General features: G+C 42.8%; 1 long non-coding RNA gene across 1 annotated transcript in view; it reads right to left on the bottom strand.

Annotated features, from left to right (window-relative positions):
• Window positions 1-21964, bottom strand: part of LOC307215185 — a 371333-nt gene that overhangs the window by 176294 nt on the left and 173075 nt on the right. The gene's annotated exons all lie outside the window — the stretch shown is intronic.

The raw sequence follows: 21964 nt of genomic DNA, 5'->3' as shown, positions 1-21964 counted from the left end.
CAGGAGTAGCCTGTACCTTGTGTGTGTTTGCATCTATTTGTCATAGGAGCCAACTCCTAGGGGCCAAGATCCCTTTAGCATCCCAATAAAATATTTGAGGGGGCTGCCTGCTAAAGTTAATGGGCGTTACCATTCAAATGTTGTGTGCGCACTGCATCTTGTGAATGATTATGCAGGGCAGGGCTTACCTGGGCCCCACCAGTATTTTCTTAAAGTTGGCACCCCTGCAGGAGACAATGGAAGAATGTACCTTCAGGGGTTAAGTCGAACCATTGGAGAGTTGCAGTGCCTGCTGTGGCTGTAGAGACCGATAGAGGAGAGACATGTTTTTTTACAGCTGGAGCAGAGGAAGGCACCTGGTGGTGCTGTTACAGATGCACTATGGTGTTTCTTCTCTCTGCACTCCTCCTAGCAGTCATTCCTCTGGTCATTGCTGTGGATACATGACCTATTTTTCTCCAGGGACTGTGGTCGTGTGCAAGGGATTCCTATACAAGCAGGGTTGATGTTGCCAACCTTCCTGTCACATTTGCAGATATCTTTGTAACGCAGAGTTGGTCTGACAACAAGCCTAGTGCCTGAAGCCAGTTTCCTATAGAGGGATCCCTTCGGGATCCTGCCACCTTCCATTCTGTGGTCATAGCCAAGCCAACGTACAGTAGATGTCACTGAGACAGGAGTGAGAACTGGGGGAATGTTCAGGGATACAGGAGAGGATATATTGTCTGATTATTTCCTTATCCAACTTGTGTTAACAAGTTCCACAATTTCAGCAGAGTAACATTCCCCTCTTTTAAATTTGCAGTGGATGCATTTTGCTCAGGCTCGCTAAATCCTCTATAATAACTGTTCTGGTATTTTCCCCTTATTCCCTCATAAAAGATAAGACACAACACAGTCTTCTACAAAAGTGTAAAAAGAGTTTACTCACATTCTGTTCACAATCGGATCCCAAAAGGCAGACTTAGCTTAGAAAAGTAACATACACTTGGAATCTGTCTCATAAGAAGACAGTCCCTTTGTCCTCTCTTGGCTGGAAGCCAAGAGGGCATCTTTGGCTTATTAGATGTTGCTTCTTGGATGCATGTGGTGAAAGAGAGATATGGCTGCCCTGCCCTGTGCTTTTGTCATTACCTGCACAGGTGAGGCCACACACACCTCTAGTCACATGCAGAGGAAGTCTGTCCCAGCCCAGAAGGAAACAGGAAGTTTACCTGCTGGCTGGACAAACATTCCTCCCCATGTGCAAACATGTTCACTCTAGGAATGTTGTACTTGACTGCTCTTGTGTTTCACATCCCACAAGAACATGCTTAGAGGGCACATCTTTGTTTCAAACTGTCCTGCCATGTGATGCCCAAAATGTTTCTGACACAGACGGCATATGGAAGGCATTGAGGCGTTGCTCCTGGTGGGTGTACAAGTTGCATCCATAAAGCAACGGGTTCAACATGCAAGGCTGGTAGACCTTCATCTTGATATTGGTCCACATTCTCCCATACCCATTAGGAGAGGCGAGCCATTGCTGTAGCTGCCTTGCCAATACACTTGTACAGCTCAGAAAGAATGGAAAGGTTGTTGTTTATGGTGGCAGACAAAATTGTCTACCACGTCAAGCGTGTGGTCACTGATGCTGATGTATGGAGTGCTGGCAACATCCTGAATCAGGATATTGGTCTTCACCAGGCTGATGGTGAGGCCAGACTCCATGCAAGCTTGGGCAGAACAGTTGATAAATCTCTGTAGAGATTCCTCAATATGGGCTGTCAAGGCTGTGTTGTCTGCAAACAACATCTTTTTTTGAAAAGAATTGGATGCAATTTTGTCATGGTGGAGAGACATGTCAGGTTGAACAGACTTTGAATGGAAGTACACACTGTACTTCAGTCGAGCTGAAAGCATAAGAGAGCAGCAGGGAGAAAAATACACTAAAGAGAGCTGGAGTGAGAACACAGCCCTGGTTCACACCACTCTTTGTAGGAAAGGCATCCAAGGATGAACCGTCATACTGGACGGTGCCATACACTGTTGGGTCGAAATAAACAACAGACGAATGACAAGTGTCATATGGGAGGCATCTCTCGAGCATGTCTCGGGGAGTCCCTTTTATTGAATATTACAGCATTGCCACATATGTGCTTGTTGCTGATTGGTTAACACAAATACAATGCAAGGGTTGCATATAGGCATTAATCATCAATAGATTAAAGGTTGGGAAAGGGAACACAGAATTGGACAGGTATGAAAACCTCCTTATTAAACTATTACTAATGATTGATATAATAAGAATTAAAAGAACATAACAATCGCATTCCGTAGATGTGGTTAACCATGCATTGAGAACAGGTCAGGGTATGATGTTTCATGAACTAAATGTGAACTAAACATTCTAGGGTGGGTGAGGAAGGAACGCTTCAGCTTAGAGCGGTTTGCCAGAGTCATGTGCAGAAGCAAAACTTCCCATCAATACACGTTCTTGTGGAAGGACGCAGTCATATTGCGGAGCTTAGGTGGGCACCCAATCTTGTTGAGCAGCCTGAAGGGTCATTAAATGGTATTCTATGTAGCTTACAAATTTTAAAAACCTGTTGTTACTACTACTACTACTACTATTGCTACAACATTTCTATCCTACATTTTCTCCAAGGAGCTCAGAATGGCATACATCTCTCCCTCTCTATTTTATCCTCACAACTGCGGGATGTATCATCACTGAAACAGTCAAGTACACCATTTTCCTGTTGCCTAGAGTAGAAACACAGGAGAATATTGCTCCAGAGAGGGAGGACTTCCTGTCATACCTGTTCTGGAGCCTCCTCCCTTTGTGTGTGACCAGGTAGATGGGCGTGACCCTAGCAGTCCCTATAAAAGGGCTAGCCACGCAACCATCTTCCCTTTTTCCCTTTCCTCCTTTCTCTTGGACCTCCTCTTCTGGCTCTTAGCCAGCACATGGCTCATCCTTACAGAGGATGGAAGCCACAAGGTAGAAAGTCTGAGGCCTAGCTCAGACTTTTCTCTACAACTGTAACTGTAACCACAAAATAAAGCCTGCCTTCAGATTACTACTGTGAACTGAATGTAAGTAAACTTTACTCTTACTTTTAAAGAAGATGGTTGTGTTATTATTTTTAAGAGGGAAATAAAAGGGGAAACTTGCCAAGAACAAGCCAGACTGGACAAGCCAGACTGGATTGCTCAATTTAAAGGATTCTAATGGATCCATCAACTTGCTTCCAGCAATCTGCAAGGGAATGTGCTCTGCTGCTTGCTCACTAGTGTGAGTGAGGAGGGATAATATTTAATCAATATATACTCTCCTATTTTCGTCAACATTCCCACAACAATAACCCTATGAAGCAGATTAGACTGAGAGACTGTGACTGACTCAAGGTCACCCAAAGAGCTTCATGTCTGAGTGAAGATCTGAAGCCTGCTCTTCTGGGCCTCCCTTTATGTTTCCATCTTAACAAAGAAATCACTCTCATACTGTTTAAGTAAAGAAGAAAATATAAGGTTTGCTAACAGCAGAGTGTCTTGCCAGGATTCAGCAAATACAGTGATGAAAATCAGACAATAATCCTTAAAAGTCCACTTCACAAAGGAGTACACTCTCTGGAGAAGAACTCACAGACACCCTACCCCATTGCAAGTAAGGAAAAGAGTGTGCAGTGACAGCAAGGAAGAGGTAGAGATTAACTCATTGTTTCTCCCCACCCCCAGCTTTGGGGATATGACATCGTAGAGTCCCCTCTACATGGGTTCTGAAACTCTATGGTGCCATTGCCCCTGTTTGTGACTGTCTAGCAATCATGTATTTGTAATTTGGCTGCAGATCTTCACACACTTCCTTTGAAAATTCCCAGCAAGTTGGCAATGGGGGAGGGGAGCTTTTTGTTGAGGGGGCCATATTTACTCATGGATAGTCTGCCATGGGTGGGGAGGGTGTGTGGCCTGACAGACAGAGATGTCTGGAGAGTTGCACTTAACCTCTCGCCTGAGGATCCCCATTTCTGCCATAGAATGATCCCAGTACAATCTTCTCATTTTGCGTGCGTGTGTGTAAATTCTGCTTAGGGTTTGATTTTTCCTTCATCTTTATTACACCTTGCTGCTCCACCCAAAAGACCTGAAGGCAGGTCCATGACTGATTGGTTGACATATTTCAGTGCAAAATCAGTGTAAGAGCAAGAATCTTCATTTCATGACTTATCCACTAGTGGAGAGTGATATGAGCCAGGCAGACCGCCCTATGGAGGCTTATCCAGATATTGGGTACCACAACTGAGAAGGCCCAATTCTAAATACCTACCTGCCACAATTCTAAAATCAGGGGAACTTGAAGCAGGGCAGCAGAAGAGGAATGATGCTCTAGTCTAGAGCAGGATCATGTGGCTGTGGGTACTTCCTGAGGTAAACTTTCTAAACAGTTTAGGACAGGGGTATTTTTGCACAAATGCAGTTTAATGTATATGTAAAATGATGCACGGGGACGCAGGTGGCGCTGTGGGTTAAAGCCTCAACGCCTAGGGCTTGCCGATCGAAAGGTCGGCGGTTTGAATCCCTGCGGCGGGGTGCGCTCCTGCTGCTCGGTCCCAGCGCCTGCCAACCTAGCAGTTCGAAAGCACCTCCGGGTGCAAGTAGATAAATAGGGACCGCTTACCAGCGGGAAGGTAAACGGCGTTTCCGTGTGCGGCTCTGGCTCTGGCTCTGGCTCTGGCCAGAGCAGCGATGTCACGCTGGCCACGTGACCCGGAAGTGTCTCCGGACAGCGCTGGCCCCTGGCCTCTTAAGTGAGATGGGCGCACAACCCCAGAGTCTGTCAAGACTGGCCCATACGGGCAGGGGTACCTTTACCTTTACCTTTACCTTTACCTTTACCTTTACCTTTACCTTTACCTTTACCTTTACCTTTACCTTTACCTTTACCTTTACCTTTACCTTTACCTTTAAAGTGATGCACATTGGGACATAAGATCCTAAATTCACAGATACATTAATAGGGTATGAACTAGCAGTGACTGACCAGGAAAGGAATCATGAGATGATGGTAGTTATCTCCATGAGAAGACTGTTTCATTGTGCAGCAGCTGTAAAAGAAGAAAAAATAGGTGGGGGGGAAGGCAAATGTCATCTTAGGGATCATTAAGAATAGGATCAAAAACAAATCTGGCAATATCATAATGCAACCACTCACTGAATACTTTGCACATTTTAAAAAGGATATTGTAGAGCCAGCAAAGGTGCAGAAGAGGGCAACTCAAATGTGTGAGGGGCTGAAGCAACTCTCCTATTAAAAAAAATAAATCAACATTTAAGGCTTTTTAGTTTAGGAAAAAGAAGAGTAAGATGGGATGCAATGTATAAAAAAGATGCATGGTGCAGATGAAGTGGATAGAGAAAAGGTTTTCTCATAATACTGGAATCTGAAATGGAGGGATGGCATCCAGTTATGCTGGATGCTAGAAGATTTGGGGCAGAAAAGAGTAGCACATCGTTTATTTATTGAATATATATCCTGCCCTTCCATCATCGGGAAGAGCCTATGAAATGAAACTATGGAATTTGCTGCTACAAGATGTAGCGAAGGCTGCCAAACCGGACAGCTTTCAAAGAGGATTAGACACATTTAAGGAGGATTTGGCTGCTAGCCGCTGGCTGCTAGTCATCATGGCTATGTACTGCCTCCAGTGCCAGAGGCAGGGTCCCTCTGCATACCAATTGCTGGGGAATGCAAGGGGAGAGATCGCTCCTCCCTTCATGTTATGCCAGTGGGCTTCCTATCCCATAGGCATCTGTTTGGCCACAGGCTGCTGGACTACATGGCTCGTTGAATTGATCCCAAGGATTAAAACACACCCTCCAACATTTCTCCGATGAAAATAGGGACGTCCCATTCCTTAAGGGTAATTTTACTATTTATACCCCACACATCTTATTGGGTTGCCCCAGTCACTCTGGGCAGCTTCCAACATATAAACATAATAAAATGTTAAACTTTTAAAATAAAACAAAACCTTCCCTATAGTAATACCTCGGGTTACAGACGCTTCAGACTGCACCTTCTTGGGTTGTGCACTGCGCCGAACCTGGAAGTACAGGAACAGGTTACTACTTGCGCATGCACAGAAACACTAAATCGTGCTTTGCGCATGCAGATGCGGCGCTGCAGGTTGTGAATGCTGCGGGTTGCGAACGTGCCTCCCGCACAGATCACGTTCGCAACCCAAATGTCCACTGTGCAGGGTTGCCTTCAGGTGGCTCGGGGATCAGATAACTCCATACCCTCCAACATTTCTCCAATGAAAATAGGGACATCCTAAGGAAAAATGGGACATTCCAGGATCAAATCAGAAACCAGGACAGCTTCCCTAAACCAGGGACGTCCCTGGAAGACAGGGGCACTTGGAAGGTCTGTTAAAATCCTTTGTCTAAGTTTCCCACTACAGAAGTTCAAGGAAAATGATATCAAAGAGGTGTTTTCTCTAGGAATTCAGCTCTCTGTGAGTCTTTTTTTATTTTTTTTTAATGATTTTTATTGAAGTTTCCACAAATTTTTATCAAAACAAACAAAACATAAAAAGATAACAATATAAGACATACAACACATATAATTTCAACTCTTAATTTCATATACCTTTCTTTCCCAACTTCCTCATACCTCCCCTTTCTGCATTCTCATGTCTAATTAATTAATTAACAAATCCCTCCCTTACTTTCACCTTAATTTTAATGACACTCATTTTCTTTTAACTTGACCATTACCGCTATTAACGCCTATTTTTCTCATCCAACATCAATATATCATTCTCTAATTTTTAAATGTTTCTTTAGATAGTCTTTAAATTTTTTCCAGTCCTCTTCTGCCGTAGCTCTTCCCTGGTCTCGGATTCTGCTCGTCATCTCTGCCAAACCCATATAGTCAATCACTTTCATCTGCCATTCTTCCACGGTGGGTAGATCTTGTGTCTTCCAGTACTTTGCGATGAGTATTCTTGCTGCTGTTGTGGCATACATAAAAAATGTTCTATCCTTCTTTAGCACCAATTGGCCGACTATGCCCAGGAGAAAGGCCTCTGGTTTCTTAGGGAAAGTGTACTTAAGTACCTTTTTCAGTTCATTATAGATCATTTCCCAGAAAGCCTTAATCCTTGGGCACGTCCACCAAAGGTGAAAGAATGTTCCTTCAGTTTCTTTACATTTCCAACATTTATTATTGGGCAAATGATAGATTTTTGCAAGCTTGACTGGGGTCATGTACCACCTGTAAATCATTTTCATAATATTTTCTCTCAAGGCATTACATGCCGTAAATTTAATCCCGGTGGTCCATAACTTTTCCCAGTCAGCAAACATGATGTCATGACCAATATCCTGCGCCCACTTAATCATTGCAGATTTAACCGTTTCATCTTGTGTATTCCATTTTAACAGCAAGTTATACATTCTTGACAAATTCTTAGTACTTGGCTCTAACAATTCAGTTTCTAGTTTTGATTTTTCCACCTGGAAGCCGACTTTCCTGTCTAATTTAAAAACTTCCATTATCTGATAATAATGCAGCCAATCTCTCACTTTCCCTTTTAACTTCTCGAAACTTTGCAGCTTCATTCTATCTCCCTCTTGCTCCAAAATTTCCCAATATCTCGGCCAATTGACCCAGCTCTCTGTGAGTCTTAACCCTTTTATACACTTGTACAGTAAACAAAAATGGTCATTTGGGCTGCAGATTTCTCTCACGGTCCTGTCAGGATTGGGCTTGGGTTGGCAGATTCTGACGGAGGAGGAAGAAACAGAGTGGAGACTGAACTCTGGGAACCTGAGTTAGAGTAGGGTGGACCTGGGATGCTTGCTTTCACCTCTGGGGAGGGCTTGGAGCAGCCAAGCAGGGGCAGGAGCATCAAAGACAGCAGTGACTGAACTGGAGCCTGAGCAGGAGGCTGCAGTCTTGTCACCTAATACAGTGGTACCTCAGGCTATGAACTTAATTCGTTCCGGAGTTCCATTCTTAACCTGAAACTGTTCTTAACCTGAAGCACCACTTTAGCTAATGGGGCCTCCCGCTGCCGCTGGAGCTCGATTTCTGTTCTCATCCTGAAGCAAAGTTCTTAACTGGGGGTACTATTTCTGGGTTAGCAGAGTCTGTAACCTGAAGCATCCGTAACCTGAAGTGTCTGTAACCGGAGGTACCACTGTACTAGGAACTGCTGTCACTATTGAGAGCAGAGTCACCCACTCTGAAGACAGTGCACATTTGTAATCCCAACATTCCTGTGAGGTGAGAGTGTCTCCCAAGTGCACAACACTTCATCTTTAAAAGCTTGGTGGGAGGGGAAATTTGTTGGGACATCTTCGTCTCTTTCATCCGGTTCTGAATTTCTTGCCGTGAGCTCCTGAATCATGAGCACTGAGTCTGCTGCCTGTACTGTTGTAGAGTTGGAAGGGACCATGAGGATTATCTAGTCCAACCCCCTGCAATACAAGAGTCTTCCATTCAGTGGGAGTCTTGAACCCACAACCCTGAGATTAAGAGTCTCATACTCAAGCAACTGAGCTATCAGAGTGCTGTGCTGTCATTTCTCTGCCTACCTGAGCTCTGCGTCCACTTTAAAAAATGCTTTTGTTGATGTTGCCAAAATCAGTGGGATATTTGGGTGGACCAAGAAAGAAAGAAGAGGCCCCTGAAAGAGGGGTTAGCTACCCCTGTGTTAAACAATTGAGCCAGTGGCTACAGGAACAGATTGACCAGTGCTTGCCACAAACCAGGTTGAAAAATACCCCTTCTCAGGCAATACAACATTATACAAAACATAAACAACTTTATTCAACCACCCAGAGTCCCAGCTTGACACGTAGATTCTGGAAACTCTCTTGGTAGGGGTTTTGTCAGGATGTCAGCAGTCATCTCTTGGGTGCTGCAGTAGGATAGCTCCACAAGTCCATCCTGGATCATCTGGCATATGTAGTGGTATTTAACCCCAATGTGTTTTGTTCTGGCCAGGAACTTCTCACTCTGCGTCAGCTTCAGGCAACTTTGATTGTCCTCCAGCAAGCTGACAGGCCCTTTTCTCACCAACCCAAAGTCCTTTATGAGTTGATCAAGCCAGGCGATCTCTCTGCAGGCTTCTGTTGCTGCAACGTATTCTGATTCTGTGGAAGATAATGCTACACAGCTCTGTTTATAACTGCCCCATGAAACAGGTCCATCACCAAACATGAAAACATGACCACTTGTTGATTTATAATCAGCATTATCCCCAGCCCAATCCGCATCAGTATATCCAACCAACTTAGGGTCTCTGACGGCTGGTAACCTTAATTTACAATTAATGGTACCCTTCAAATATCGCACCACCCTCTTTACACCTGCCCAATCATGCTCAGTGGGAGAATTCACTTTTCTGCTAAAAATCCCCACAGCATTAGCTAAGTCAGGTCTACATGTGGTAACTAAATACAAAAGTTTACCAATCGCCGACCTGTAGTCATTGTTGTCTGGCAACTGCTTCGAATCCTGCTGATTCTTCAGGAAGTCAGTAGCCATCGGTGTAGCAACTGGATGTGCGTCTTGCATCTGTATGTGCTCAATCAGCTTGTGGATCTTCTGTCTTTGGCTGAGAAGAAATGAGCCGTCCTCTTCTCTTTCCACCTGGATCCCGAGGTAGTACTGGACACCTCCTAGCTCCTTGACTTCCACCTCTTTGCTAAGGTGTTTTACTATCTGTGTATAGTCTTTCTCACTTGCTGTGGCAATAATCAGGTCATCAACAAATGCTAAGATATATGAGAAATGTCCATGATTTGACTTACTGTACAAGCACTTGTCAGCGTCGCCTTGCTTGTACCCAAGTTGCATCAGCATTTTATGCAACTTCTGGTTCCAGGCTCTAGCAGCCTGCTTAAGTCCATAAAATCCTTTCTGGAGTTTGCACACTAAATGTGCCTCATGCGGTTTCACAAAACCTTTGGGCTGTTTCATGTAAATTTCCTCTGAAATCTGCCCATGTAGAAAAGCGGTAGCAATGTCTATGCGTTTCACTCTTATTTTCTTGGAGGCTGCAAATGCTCAGAAGCATTCTTACGCTGCTGTACCTCACGGTTGGTGCAAAAACTTCATCATAATCTGCACCAAAACGCTGTGAAAATCCCTGTGCTACAAGTCTAGCTTTGTAGCGCTACACTTCTCCTTCTGACCCCTTCTTAACCTTGAAAACCCATTTACTGCCAATGGCCTTCTTACTGGGAGGCAGCTCAGTGAGTGTCCAGGTCTTGTTCTGATGCAGTGCATCCATCTCCTCCTGCGTGGCCTTCCTCCAGAGACTGGCTTCTGCAGCTGGCATCTCCTGTATCTCTTCCCAAGTGGAAGGTTCCTGTGGAAACGCCAACCCTGCAAAGTAGGACAACTGTAATGGTGGGACACCTTTGTTGGTTCTGGACGAGCGCCTGACCTCAGGTTTTGCGACCGCATCAGCTTCCTCATCCTCCTCCAACGCAGGCATGTCCCCATCTGAGTCCTCATCTTCGTCTCTGGTGCCGCCAGGGTTCTGGTCCCCTGCGTCTTCTGGTGCGTCGCCTGTAGGGGGCGCTGTAACACTTGAAGGCAGATTAGTACTTTGTGGGGTCTCAAAAGGGAAATATACGAACTCTTGAGTCCTTTCTGACTCATCTGAAGAATCCACAACAGTGTTCTTAGTATCTACTTTTCCATATTCATCAACATAAACCGCATGGTATGCATTTGTCTTACCAGTTTGTAAGTCCATAATTCTGTATCCTTTGCCTCCAGAGGCGTATCCCACAAGGATACCTGCTTTTGCCCTGGAGTCAAGCTTGTGTCTGTGTTCCTTGGGCACGTGGAAGTAACACGGACTTCCAAACACACGTATGTGTGACAGGTTGGGAGCTTTCCCATGCCATAGTTCAAATGGTGTGCACTCTGCTCCTTTAGTTGGCAGTCTATTCTGCAAATAGACCGACGTGTACACTCCTTCGGCCCACAGCTTCTGTGGCAAACATGCATCCTTTAGCATGCACCTTGTCATATCCATAATGGACCTAAATTTTCTCTCAGCTATGGCATTCTGCTGTGGTGTGTAAGGAATTGTGGTTACGTGTGCAATTCCTTCCTTGGCCAGGAGAGCCTGCATTTCATTTGAGCAGTACTCACCTCCATTGTCGCTCATTAGCACAGCTGGAGCTCTCTGGAATTTGTTCTTGACCATGGCAATGTTGAATTTGCAGTGTCCCAAGCACAGCGGAATGATGAGGAGTACGTGCCACATACTCTATATTACTTTATTTACACTTCAAAGCTGGTAGATTACAGAAAAACATCTTGCCTCTGCCGGAGCAGAGAAAGCATCCTCTCTCCTCTGAAGCACGGAGAGAACTGTGTGAACAGTGAAAAACAGGAAACCAGTGTACGTCACATCCAGTCTCCCTTTCCCGTGGGAAAACCCAACAGCAACTGACTGTGGAATGTAAACACCTGTCTCGTGACAAGCACTTCGCTGCACAGTGAAGAGAGCAGAAACCAACAGGCAATGTATTCCTGGAGCTTGTCCACTGTCTCACTCTTCTCTTTGAGGAAATATACAACACAAAATCTTGAAAAGTCATCCAGAAATATTAAAATATATCTCTTCTTTCCCAGTGAGGGAACATTCATGGGTCCACATATGTCAGTGTGCACTATGTCAAGCACTTTGTTGCTTCTTTGTTCTGCACAACATGGAAATGAAGGTTTTACAGCCTTCTCAGTAATACAGCTTATGCACTTTGCTGGAGCTTTGTTGCTCTGCTTTACCTGCAAACCTCTTACAAGATCTCTTTTCTGTAGATCCAGAATGACGTTGGTGTCTCTATGTCCAAGCCTTCTGTGCCATAGGTCCAGATCTGCTTCATCCTTCTGGCTGGAATGTGCCACCTTTGCAGACTGGTTCTCTGAAAGATCAAGCTCATATACACCATTTATTAGCTTTGCTTGAGCAACCACTTTGTCATTTTTAGTCACTTTACATTCTCCATTTCCAAATGTGATCTGGAAACCTTTCTTGTCCAAAGTGGACACGCTGATTAAATTGCAGCTCAGCTCTGGTATGTACAAAACTCTAGAGATTGTGTTCTCAATGCATTCATTGTTTATATTGCATTTCAGACTCATGGAAGCTGCACCTTTTGCTTTAACAATGTTCCCATCTGCAATTTCAATTTCAGATCCTTCTTCATCATTTATCTCATTAAAATAGTCCTTTTTATATGAAAAATGCGAGCTCGCTCCTGAATCAATTATCCATTTATTACGTCTATTCTCACGATTCTGGACAGTTAAATTCCTTTCTTGCAGTAGCCATGTGCATTCACATTTCCCCTTCTTTTCCCCTTTTGGCTGAAAGGGGTGGGGTTTCTTTGCTTTAGGAGCCTTGCAATTCTTTGCAATGTGTCCTTCTTTGTTACAATTGAAACAAATCACCTTCTTAGGCATCTCTTTCGACTTTGTAAATTGCCTAGATGCATAACTGCTGTCTTTTCTTCTAGCATTTCTCACTGAAGATTCAGCTCTATCTATGCATTCTTCTTTTAAATAACCAATCAAGTCTTTAAAAGTCAGACCTTGTCTATGATCCATCAAACTTACAAATGCGCTAAAGCGTGGTCCAAGTGATGATAACAAAAATGCTATCTTTGTATCTTCATCAAAAGCTTTGGGAGTCAAATCAATTCTTTGAATAATCTCAGTAAACTTGTTGATGTGCTCTGTGAATTCCTCTTTTGAATTCATCCTCAATCTGGTTAATTTACACACCAAGTTTCTGAAGCAGTTTATGCTAGATTCTCCATACACGCGCTCAATATCTCTTAAGATTTGAGACGCATCATCTGTACTATTTATTAATGATAGCTGCTCATCACGAAGTCCACTCAAAATTATGTGTCTAGCTTCGCTGTTCATGCAGTTCCAAGCACTTATCTTGGCTAAAGCTTCCTCAGATGATCCCATAGGTTGAGGGCTTAAAGTTTCCAAAACGTGCTTATAATCCAAACATGCTATCAAGCGCTGCTTCCAGTGTATGAAATTGTATTCAATCAGCACAGGCATTCCTAGCTTTGCATCACTATCAAAAGTTGCTCTAGCCATCTTAAAATCCAAAATTTCAAAATTCTTCAAAATTTCAAAATTTCTCAAAATTTTAAAATCAAAATCTCAAAATACAAAACAGTTCTTCACTGCCTTGGGTCACTGTGAACTCTGAGGGAAGGGGGGGTTGCTTAATCCCCACTGCACAATGGAACAAAGGACCATGTGCTTACCAGGAAGTTAACTCAGAAAAATACTACTCAACTCAAAATCACAATCCAACGCAATCCTTCAAAAATACGCAGAAATATGCATTACTGGGGCCACTAACCCTTTGTGGGAATGTTCAGGGGTGCAGGAGAGGATATATTGACTAATTATATCCTTATCCAACTTGTGCTAACAAGTTCCCAAAATATCAGCAGAGTTTATAGACATTCCCCTTTAAGTTTGCAACGGTAACGCTTGCACAGGTTTGCTAGAACCTCTATAATAATTACTCTGGTAATTTCCCCTTTGTTCCCTCTTAAAATACAAGACACGACACAGTCTTTATAAAAGTATAAAAGAGTTTACTCACGTTCTGTTCACAATATGATCCCAGAAGGCAGACAGCTTAAAAGGTTACACACATTCAGAATCTATCTTATAGGAAGATAGTCCTATCCTCCTCTCTTGGCTGAGAGCCAAGAGGGCATGTTGCTCCTTCAGAAGATGAAGATGAGAGAGAGAGATATGGCTGCCTGCCCTGTGCTTTTATCATTTACCTGCACAGGTGAGGCCACACCCACCTCCGGTCACATGCGGAGGAAGTCCGTCCCCAGGAAGTTTACCTGCTTACTGGACAGAAATCCCTCCCCATGTTCTAACATGTACACTCTAGGAATGTTGTCATTGACTGCTCCTGTGTTTACATCCCACAAAAAATGCATCCTGATAACCAAAGCATTGACGAAGACTTTCTAGATGAGATAATTCTCTGAAATGGAAAAATAGTTGAAAGTAGATGACATCTTCAAGGTTCCTATATGCCTAAACTACAGCAGTACTTTCCACTCAACTGTTACCTTATATGCAGGGGAGGTAATTCACAAGTATTGAGTATTTAAAAGATTGTTGTCAGGTAAGAATTATTGGATTATATGAAAGTAGTACAGCATATGACTACCTCAGCATCTTTTGTTTCTAAGCCTGAATATTTGGACTGATTTTGAGAAAAACCTGCTAATTTTCAGAGACTTTACAGGTCATATAAAATCTCTGAAAATTAGCAGGTTTTTCTCAAAACCAGTCCAAATTTTATAACCAGAAAATCAGTACTATAAAAATCCTCATTTTTTTTAATCTGTAGAAAAAAATTCTACAGAAAATTTGAGGATGAATTTGCATGCGTCTAGAATTGCCTTGACAACCCACTTGTTTACTTTTCCAAGGTATATTCTATACAGCGGGGGCAGCCTCATTTACATAGTGATTTTCTACTGCCTTTTCTACTGTACTGTCTAAAGTCTGCACACAAACAGAGTTCAGAAGAGTTTGTTCTCCTCTGTACAAAATGCAGCCCTAATACTTTCATTACAAACTTATATACGATCCTTTTTACAGGAAAACCAAATAAAGTGTTAGAAACAAGCTGCCACCATCCCAGCGAAGAACATGCCCTCTAACTTTGTCCACACCGGAGCAAAATGTGGCTTTGCACCAGCCTGTCTTTCCATTCATGTAGGGGTGACATCCAAGTGACATCCTCCTCACCTCAGTGTTGTCTCAGATACCACCTCCACCCTACACTAAATGCAGTATTTTTAAATCCTTGGAAAATCTGGAAAGTCCAAGACTGAAAAAACAACAACACACATTTTGTAGACAAGTCCTATGTGTTCAGTTTTAACATTCCCATTGAAAAAAATTCCGCTCTCTGATGGCTGCTGCACAAATTTAGGTTTCAATGCCTACACATTAAGTTGCTTGATTTGATTTATTATATTTCGATTCTGCTTTTAATTCAAGTGAATCGCAAAGCAACTCACAAACAATAAATAACAATAACATAAAGGAACATTGCAAACACAACACAAATCATATAGAACAATTAACAAATTATCTGTAAACCCTTTATAATCCATAAAGCACCACCCAGAAAACAACTAAGAAGTAAGCTAAAAGCACAATTAAAACAAGTCATATTATAAGATTCACAAAGTACTACAGCATTCATGATCTGTAAAACAACACCAGCAATATTAACAAAATAGCAGCCCAAAAATAGACTTAGCACTGTTAAGTTCATACACCCACTCTCCACACACCCCATGATTTTCGTTCTATTCAGTCTATTAAAATACAAATGCACATAATGCCAGTGGCAACAGCTTCCTTCTGAAGGTTCTTTGGGCTATAAGTGGGACAGCACAGGTAAAACCAACCACCCCATGAAGACAAAGTGTCTCACCTCTCACAGCTCTTACTCTGGAAACAGCTGTGGGATGTAAACTCGCTGAAGCAGTCAGAGTGAACACACAGGGAATGTTGCTCCAGTCAGGAGGACTTCCTGTCACACCTGGTCTGGAGCATCCTCCTCCGGTGTGTGGCCAGGTAGATGGGCTTGACCCTAGCAGACCCTATAAAAGGGCTACCCACGCAGCCATCTTTCCTTTTTTTTTTTTTTTGCCTTATTCCATCTTTCCTTTTGCTATCTGCTGGCTCTCAGCCAGCAGCACATGGGCCCATCCCTCACAGAGGATGAACCCACACTTTTCTCTTTAACTGTAACTACAAGCTAAAGCCTGCCTGCAGGACCATACTGTGAACTGAATGTATGTAAACCTTATCATTACTTTTAAAAGAAGACAGTTGTGTCATTATTGTTTTTAAGAGGGAACTAAAGGGTATTTACCAGGAACAATCCAATCTGGACAAGCCAGACTGGATTGCTTAACTCAAATAGTTCTAATGAATCCATCCTGCAATGTACAAGGGAATGTGCTCTGCTACTAGCTCATTATTGTGAGTGAAGAAGGATAACATTTAATCAATATAGCCCCTTCTACTATCCTCAACATTCCCACAACAGCTGCCTTACAAAGGCTCCTAGGGCTGGGGAGTGGGGCAAGGCAGGTGGGAAAAGCCATTGCCTGATGGCCAGCACAAAGTATCTCTCCCCTCAGTGTTCTGACACAGGTTGGGCCACACAGGGCAGTCCTTGGCTACTTTATGAGCCATGTCTCATACAGGTATATGCCAGCTCTGCTCATAGTTCCAAGCATTATAGCAGGGCTGGGGAACCTGGGGCCCTCCAGCTCTTGTTGAACTCCAACATCCTTCAGTCCCAGCCAGTATATGCAATGGTGGGGGATGGTGGAAGTTGGAGTCCAACCAGGGGCAGATTAAAGCAACTAGAGGCTCTGGGCTAGGAGAACTTGGGAGGCCCAAACTAATAGCATCCAGTAGAGTTCTCATTGTTTGGTGAACCAAATGTTTCATCATCTCCCCTAAATGCCAACCACATTCTGCCAAAGGGAAATCACTGCAAAAACTCACTGAAGTGTGTGTCTTCAGTAATCCTGCTCTGCTCTGTGAATTTTGATGTGAGCATCTGGCCACACTTTTTTTTGTTAAGTATGGTAGCATAGAGTTCATATTATTTAAAGAGTTTCCATGGGTTTGAACAAGATAAGCATGATGCCAATCAGAAAATCCAGTAGAAGCTAAAGCTGTAGTTGAGGTAGTTTGGTTAGAGAAAAGTTTGCACACAAAACAGTAGACTTCAGCTTTTTGTGGGAGGATACACTAGTCGTTCTCAAGGGTAGATTTCCCGATTTACTTTGGTGGAATAGAATAAATTATTAGAGCAGAACCAGGTCTGGTTTTTGTATGTTTGCTTCAAAGTCCATTCCAGTGCTGACATTCTGATGGACCTTTCTCAATCCCAAAAGATATTTGCTTGTCATTCAATGTTGTCCATAAACCTACACCATTATTGTATCTGAAATCACTAGCAGCATGCATGAACAGTTGGCATTTTTGTGTCTTCAATGCTAGAGTTTTCACTGAGATCATTTGCTTTGCTTTCCAATTCTTTAAGACAGTAATGAGTTTGCAACTGCTTTTTTTGGTGTAAGTATATCATGGCATGTTCCTTCAGTGTCTTGTGTTAATTCTTTTTAATATATATATAATTTTTATTAATTTTCTGTTTTACATTTTAGAATATTGACTTAAACAACCTTAAAATATCAATGACATCCTTTCCTCTCTTTTCATGGTTCATATTGCACAACATAAATCCCTGCATATTTTATATAAACTAAACCAATCAGTATTCCATTATAGCATCCACCAAAACTTATTTACACTGTTGAATTTATCTTAATGCTGCCCACGTTTTCAGATATACACAATTTCCCTTCATATATTGAATAAAAAAATTCCAATTTTCTTTAAACTTATGTTCTTCTTGTTCTATGTGTTAGGTCTGCAAGCTGCACATATTCCATCAGTTTTAAGTTGCCATTTTTCTTTAGTTGGGACTTTGCTTGTTTTCCATTTTGGGGCTAACAAAACATGAGCTGCAGTAGTGGCATACATAAATAACCTTTTCTGACACCTGGGAATTTCTGTCTGCGTTATCCCCAACAAAAGGGACTCTGGGTTGTTGTTTTTTGGAAAAGTACTTTTAAACGTTTTTTTCAGTTCATTATAAATTATTTCCCAATACTCTTTTACCCTTTTACAGGTCCACCACTTCTGCCTTGTGTTAATTCTTTGACTGTAGGTCCTGTCACTTCATTGTGACTTTCTCCAGAAGTTTCTGCACTTGTAGTGGTAGTTGCTGACAACAATTCACCTTGAAGTTCTTGGGAGGCTGTGTTCTGTATATAAACTGGTTGTTCTTCAGTCTGCTCAGTGTAGTCTACTTGATTTTCTGTAAACACAAATGTTCTGTATCTGAGGGATTATGTAGGACAGTTTCTGCTTGCGTACAAAGCCATATGACATGACTGGCTTTAGACATTTGAGTGTTTTCTTCTGCTCTTTTGTCACTTTCGTTTACTAGCGCCACTTTCATATCACTTACTCATTATTATTTTCAAAAAAGTCAAAATTAAATATTTTTGTGATTCACTGCGATGTAGAAGAATCTTCGCTTGTTCTCAGAATGCATGCTATAATGATAGACAGTGATCTGAACACTTACATTGCTTCATAGCTGACTTCACCATTTGATTTTGAATAGCTTTAAAGCCTCCATGAGCTTTACTAAACAGTAAGTACTCACTTGTGTAACTATTATACAGTCATAGACTCATATGTCACATGTTTAATGTTACAAAGCAACTGGGCCTAGATAGTAAAATCTGCCTGTTGTTTTTTTAATTGGTAAGAAGCTAGTGCCCTCCCTAGATTATGAGGCCCACTCAGACTGTATGTAAATCTGGCACTGAGTTTAATACTATCTGGAGAAGCACAGGTTTCACATCCCTGAATTATAGAGTCCCATCCAGCAATCAAAACTGCATTCCCATCATCTCAGGCTGATGAGCAGCAAGTTATTTAATCTGTCTGTTTTAAAAAGGAACTCTATATTTGTATCCTGCCTTTCTGTCCCACAGAACGGGACACCCAAAGCAGCCAATGAAGCAATTTACAACAACAACAAACCTTAAGTAAAAATAATAACACCTATCATTTGTGAAGGGGTGGAAGACAAGAGGAGAAACAAATGATTTGTGCTGTAGCACAAGTCATCTCATAAGGGCTGTCGATGTATGTGCATCTGCTGAGATGATGTCTGCTGCTACATGCAATGAACCAGAGAGGTTTGTGAACCATCTGAGCTTACTCTCCACCCCACTCCTGCCACACACTGTCCACACTCTGTTGTTATAATACACTGATGGATGGATGAATACATGTGCCAGCATCCCATGGTATTATGGAGCTATTTGGCGAGAGAGAGGTCACAGTTCAGTGCTAGAGAGCACCTGCTCTGCATGCAGAAGATGCAAGTGAAATTCTCTTGTACTTCCTCTCGGAAATTGGGGTGGCAGGAAGGGGTTTTCATATAGAGTAAGGGACTGCCAACTTCCTAGAATCTAGGGAGGGCAGCCCTCTCAAATTTTTTTTTAGGGGGGGCAAAGGGACCTCAGCTCCTGGGAGATGACTCCTATGGCCTGGGGAGTGCACAGATGGTGGGCACAGATATATTCTGCTCTGGCACATTCCTCACCCCCAATAAAAAACATTGGGAGCACAGAACTGTGTTGCCCTTCCTACTCTGGAACAGGTCATAGGATGCCTCTTAAATGGCCTGTTCCAGATTCTCTCCCATGATCCCAATGTTCTTCTGCCATCCCAATCCAGAAGAACCTTTCTTTCCATGACACAGTGGAAGTGTAGTTGTGTGTTAGCACTGATAGAGGCTCCTCTGCCAAAGCTTGGATTGAGGCTTGGACCCTGAAATGATTTGCTTCTGGGTGTTTTGCACCCCATTACAAACCATTATTGAATCCATCCTCCAGTTTCTACTCTTAACCACATTTTTATGTAGAATAATTACCATTCATACCAACTGAGCTTACTTCCTAGTATGAAAACTTACTGTTGCTGCCTGAGGCCCAATTCTGTTTGTTTGTTTGTTTTTATTATTTATTTTTTAAGGGTTTTGGTTCTGTGGCCTTAACAGCCATATAAAAAATCAACATTCAACAAGTGCTGCTTTTACTGACATGGGCAAATCAGAACGGAACATCCGCTAACTTCTGTCTGCCGTGGTGCTGCTATGCGCAGACACCTTCTGCCGTCCCTTCAGGGGAAGAAACATCCTTTTAAATCCGAGTTGTCTCCCTTACATTACACTACTTTTGGGGTTTGGAATGGTTCTGCCCGTGCCTGTATCTGCAATGCAGCCCCAATATATCAAGCCCAAATTCCTGTAACTTAATCTGATGATCGCCAAACGGAATTCCCCCCTCTCTTTGAACTAAAGACTACCTGACATGACACACATACCACATATCTTTTTGACATGCCATGTTTCAGAAGCAAGTCCCCTAGAACTCAGTGGGGCTTACCTCTGGGTAGGCACGGCAAGGAGGGCTCGCGTCTCGTGCGCTTTGCCGCGAGACTAGGGTTGCCATTCTGTGCGCGCTTATTTGGGAGCGAATGCCGTCAAATCTAGTGTGATTTCCCTCTGAGTAAAGCTGCACAGGCTTGGGTTATTTATTCCCAAAACCTTAAGGAAGCTTTTTTGTTGTTCTTCTTCCAAAAAAACAAGGTGCAAAACAGCAACCTGGGATAGGTTTGTAAAGCACATGGCGTTTGTACGCAGCGATCATAATAGATCAGACGCTTTTCTACAGCTCCCCAAATGTTACGCTGAATCCCTGAGATCAGGGATGAAGATGGATAGAACGTTTTGCCCGGAATTTCATGAAGTTTCGCGGGTATATTTATTATTATTATTATTATCAGTCTCTGTCTACGGTTTCTAGCCAGCCTAATCAGAGAAAAACAGTTTATCCATCCAGCCCAACTGAGGATAATACTTCATGCCTCCGATGAAGCGAGTTTTGGCACACAAAAGCTGATGCCACAATAAATGTGTTGGCCCTTATGACTGCCGCATTACTCTGCCTTGTTTTGCTGCCACAGACTTACAAAACTACATATCTCTGTGGGGTGGAGTCGGGGGAGATGGGGTGTTTAAGGAGCAGGCAAAAGTCTGGTGCGTAACGGGAGAAATGCGCAAAAGCCTCGGCTGGCGCGTTGGAGACTCCGGACTATGGCGTGAAATCCATTCCGCTCCAGTGGGGCGCAGTGAAGTGCAAAGCGCAAAGTTTAAGGAGAACTGGGAAGCTCGTTCTGAGCACATTTAGGTGAAAGGAAACCCTGTGGTTAATTTGAATGCCAAACTTATTTTCACATTTTAACGGGACCGATAAGTGGCGACGGGGGGAGGGGGGCTGTCGTTGTGGAACACCGCAAATGCTGAACAAATTGGCCAGACGTAGCTTTAAATCCCACAAAGGCTTCAGCTAATTATTTAATTCTTATATATATTTATATAATAAGCCGTAGGTGATATTTTATAGCGTTTGTATTTCAAATTGGGGAGTCTGTCCTCTTTGTGTCTTTGCAAACCGAACACATTTGAGATGAGAAGGATAAGAGCTCTGTTGTGGACCCTTTAGAGAACGCTTCTTTTCGAAAAGAGAGGACTGAGCTTTAAAGGCTGCATTTTTAACACGTTTCCTTCAAATTACATTTTAGCCCCGATTGCGTAAAGACAGATGACTCTATCTAGCTAGGGATTCAAAAGGAGATTATTATTTTCATCTCATTCTCTGTTATAATTTAGTAAACATTATGAGTCCTGCTATTGGAGTTTAGGGGGAATAGGAGAAAGCAGGAATGAATTCTTATTAAATAGCTTTTGATAGGAGTGCATTTTATTTGCCTCTGTGCTTTATTCAGAGGAAAGCAGAAAAGGCAAGCGTCGATTAATTGGAAATTTGCGTCAAAGTATATACTGTGCGCATGTTTATATACTGATATATATTAAACGCTAAAGATTCGTATATGTTGGGAGCCTAATATTTGCCAGACCCGTGCATCCGTCTTAGCGAAGAAAGAATCACCAATGCGCCATTTAAAGAGACTGGGCGCGATCCGTTCCAAACGAAGTGTTATTTAACCTCCTACGGATTTCAGCAGAATTATATTTCCCGCTTGGCACTTCAGAGGGCTTCGTTTCGGAATCGAATTCCGAACCACTAGCACCACCCAGCCCAAACTAAGCAAGGCTACATCTCTTGGGCTTCCGCGGCAGGAGTCCAGTAAGTGCTTAACTTCCACCCCATTGGAATCGATGGGGCTTTTAAAAAGTGC

The sequence above is a fragment of the Podarcis cretensis genome (genome assembly GCF_951804945.1).
Source record: "Podarcis cretensis genome assembly, chromosome: 4".
NCBI lineage: Eukaryota > Metazoa > Chordata > Lepidosauria > Squamata > Lacertidae > Podarcis > Podarcis cretensis.
This window is presented reverse-complemented; position numbering and strand designations above follow the sequence as displayed.